The following is a 3,472-nucleotide window of genomic DNA, read 5'->3' on the forward strand; positions in this document are numbered from 1 at the left end:
GCATTTCTTTGTTTTAAGTTAAAACTGGTTTTCTTAATAGTAACGAGTGAACTCACCATTGGAAGTAGTTAGATTATGTAAGAAATTGTGTGATCAATACAATGTGGGTGGGAAAGGAATAGAAGATGATTATAGACACCAGAGATAGTGTGAGAAGAGGGTGGGAAAGGACTGAGGGTCAGAAAGAGGGGTAAAAATAATTCTAGGAACTAGAAATGGAAAATTTTTTATAATATGCATAATTAAGTCACTATGCAGTATATACTGGATGGGAAATCACATTTTGTATGCTGTGATGATGCTTAGGGAAATTATTAAGTTACAAAAAAAAAAAAGTTTCAGGAAAAAAAAATCTATTCAATGACTGCAATAAGATATATAGCCCCAGCTGTGCTACTTTATAGGATGCCTAAAGTTAGACTTGTGTTCATGGAAATGTATATATCACCTGTGTTTGCTATGAAACTATTTAGATTAATTAAGGTCTTTAGTAATTCAATAAAATGTGGGGGGAAAACAGTATAGAAAGCAAACATAGATACCAGAGACAGTGTGGGAGAAGAGTGGGAGATGGCAGAGGGTAAGAGATAGGGAATCAAGGATGGGGGGAAAAACACAAAACATACAGAAAACAAGAAATGGAAAATTATTTGCTGACAATAACATGTTTGTTGATGTGCTTGATTGAGACAATATACAGTGTACTCTGGATGGAAACTCTCATTTTGTATGCTGTAATGATGTACAGTGAATGAATGCAAATAAATAAATTGAAATTAAAAAAAGAAATCCACGATTGGTCTATTGTTAAAGATCCCAGGTAGTTGTAATGTTCAGTCAGTTGTAATCTGCTGGAGTAGATATTTTTTAAAGAAATTTTTGGTATATGTTTCTCTGTCTCACTGGAGAGACAGAGAAACAGAGATCAAGGCATAACCCCCAGGGAAGATGGCCATGCCACAATCCCTTCTCCTCAATTCTCCTCTTGGGAATTTGGGCATGTACGTACAAGTGCCCAGCATAAGTTTCAAGCCTCCAAGTCTGGGACTCAAACCGCAGTTGGCCATGTGAGAGAGAGTCCAGTGTTGTAACCCATGCACCATCTGCTGGACCCATGACTAAACTATTAATCACAGTAATGGCTGGTTACATAAATTCATTTACATCAAGGGCTCAGGTTATATTTTCTAGTTTCCTAATTGCTTAACCTGGTTACGATGCAAATATATTTTCCAAAAAGGAGTAGTGCCTATATAGAAAGCCCTTGTGGGGCTGGCAGGTGTCATGGTGGTTAAGACGCTGGACTCCCACATGGCTGACTGCAGTTCGAGTCCTGGACCTGGCAATTTGCTTTCTTACTTTTTCTCTCTCTCATCAAATTTAAATAAATAAATAAATAAATAATTCTAAAAAGAAAAAGAAAGTCCTTGGGTGGCTGCCTAATTCACAAAAATCCACTTTCCCAAGAATATATGGGGTTGGCTAAGTCTACATATTATAACCCTGCCCTGCTAATCAAACTTAACTAACATAGAAATGAATCATTGGAACTGTCATTCAAGTAACTTCTCTTTAGAATTTGATATTTGTAAAAAAAAAGAACTAAGCAACAGTATTCTGCTGCTTTCTGTAGCATTTCCTGATTTCCTTGGTGCAAATACTCACTCTGTGGCCAATTTCAAGCTTCTAATGTAATAGCATTCAGTTTGTGACACTCCCAAGCACATCACAATTGGTTCTCCCAAGTTGCTAGGAGCCAACTCCAGGGAGTTGAGTCATTTTAATGTCAGCACTTTAGAAAAAAATCAAGTCTACTTCCTACCCTGATTCTTGCATTTCTCAGGGATAAGGAGTGTGATTCTGAGACCTCTACCTCCACCACTTATTTTCCTTCCAATAAATTATTTTCTGTGTGTACTTATGCTAATTACAAATAGTGTGTTTGTTTTTAATTTTTAATTTTCTGCAAATTGCATGCACTTGCTGGAGAGACAGAGAGAAAGAGGGAAAGTGAGAATGCACCCCCCCACCCCCCGGGGGAGGGCCACAGTTCCTTTTCTTCCATTCTCCTCTCGGGATTTTGGGCACGCACGTGCAACTACGCAGCGTGTTTTCTCAAGCCACCAGGACTGGGGCTCAAACCACAGTCAGCCATGTGGTATCTAGCACCTTAACCACCAAGCCACCTGGTGGCCTACAGCAAGTTTTTATTATGTACAATAAAAGAAACTAAAATGCTCACTCATTAATGTATTAACATTTTAATTTGAGTAAGCTTCTCAGATGCTCAAGCAGGCAACCTTCCAAGCCCCAGCGAGAAGTAGGAAAATACTTTAGAAAGAAGGACAGGCAGAAGAGTCCCAGTTAGGGGGTCACTCAAAGATCGTAGCTCAAAGGCACTATGTGTTTACAGGGAGACACTGAAGAGAGCACTCTTGGGTGGAGTGGAGGACAAGAGAATGCTTAAAACAAATCTAATGTTCAGAATTCTGCCCAGCATGGCTCTGGCCCTCTCTACCTCCTTTGGAGAGACTTGCTCAAATTTTTTAAATGGGGGAAGAAGCTAGGTTTGTTTGTTACAAGTACTCGTCATCTTAGATTCTTTAAAGACGCTGAGATGTTACAGCTTAAGGAGTAGAAAAAAGAAGAGTCGGGGAGAACAAATTGGATAAGAAAAATCATGTCTGATATGCTTCCCAAATAAAAAGAATACTAAGGAATTATGTATCTCAAAGTTTACAAAATTGTCTACAGAATAGTGTATATATTGGGACCAGCTCACGGGTTAGTGGTTAGAGTGATAGGATGCCACACAGCTGATTACACGGTTTGAGTCTCAGTCTCTGTGGCTTGAGAAACACACTGAACATGTATGCGTGCTCGGATCTTGAAAGGACGTTTTGAGTGTTCCAGAGATGGAGGAGAAGGGATTATGGTGTGACCACTCCCTGGGGGTGGGGGTGGGGGTGCTTTCTCTCTGTGTGTCTCTTTCTGGCAAGCACACATACCCTCTGGCAAAATTTTTTAAAAAGTGAACGTGTATATAGTAAATATGATAAACTATATATGTTACTGGGGAGAAAATGATATTTTAGTGTTCATTATTATAATGGAGAATAGAAATTTTTAATAGAATAGAAATTGGGAATAGAAAGTTTGACAAAAAATAAGGATGTCAGTGTGAAATTAACACTTATTATAATTGTTCATTCAAACTTCTGACTATTGGGGCTTAATTATTTTAACAGATGTTAATTATATGCACATCAATAAATATATTACCTATAAATTTGGTTCATTTATTTTCCTAATTTATCTTCATAATACATAGCTCACATAGTTAAGACTTATGTTTGCCTACTCAAACTTTTAAAAATTACTGGAACTTTTGTTCACATCTACCATCCATTCCCCATGTTACTTTAGGGTACTCACTCACTCTTTTTTTTTTTTTTTTTTTTTTTAGGTTTTC

The sequence above is a fragment of the Tupaia chinensis genome, unplaced genomic scaffold (genome assembly GCF_000334495.1).
Source record: "Tupaia chinensis unplaced genomic scaffold, TupChi_1.0 Scaffold147554_1, whole genome shotgun sequence".
Lineage (NCBI taxonomy): Eukaryota > Metazoa > Chordata > Mammalia > Scandentia > Tupaiidae > Tupaia > Tupaia belangeri.